The sequence below is a fragment of the Sinocyclocheilus rhinocerous genome, unplaced genomic scaffold, assembly GCF_001515625.1.
Source record: "Sinocyclocheilus rhinocerous isolate Xijiao unplaced genomic scaffold, SAMN03320098_v1.1 scaffold140, whole genome shotgun sequence".
In the NCBI taxonomy this organism is placed as follows: Eukaryota; Metazoa; Chordata; class Actinopteri; order Cypriniformes; family Cyprinidae; genus Sinocyclocheilus; species Sinocyclocheilus rhinocerous.
In genome coordinates, this window is record NW_015642053.1 from 548,428 (window position 1) to 548,890 (window position 463).

Here is a 463-nt window from a genome sequence, read left to right on the forward strand (position 1 = left end):
ATATATATATATATATATAATAGTCAGTTTTCCTCCGATGTTGAAGGAGACAACAGTGCAGAGATGAATTGAATGTTGAAGTGTTCTGTTTTGTTTAGAGCTTTCATTAAAATGGTGGCGTCATTGTGAATCAGTGTATGTATAGACACAGCACATCTACAGAAGACTGCATTTCTTATTGATTCACAGCATGAGGGAATTAAAATTCATCAGCCCATAGTAGCCACTGGTTGTGATAAGTGCTTTTTGAATGACCATTTCAATTCAGAATTACCATTTACTCAATAAGTTTAAAGCTTATGTCTCGTTACCTTGGTGATAATTGTATGTTGCTGATACAGCTGGTGCACGCCACTGATTATATTTTAAATATTCAGATTTTGTCAATCTGTGAATCTGAGTTAAAGGAACAGTTTACCTGAAAATGTATTCCCCCTCAGGCCATCCACGATGTGGATGAGTT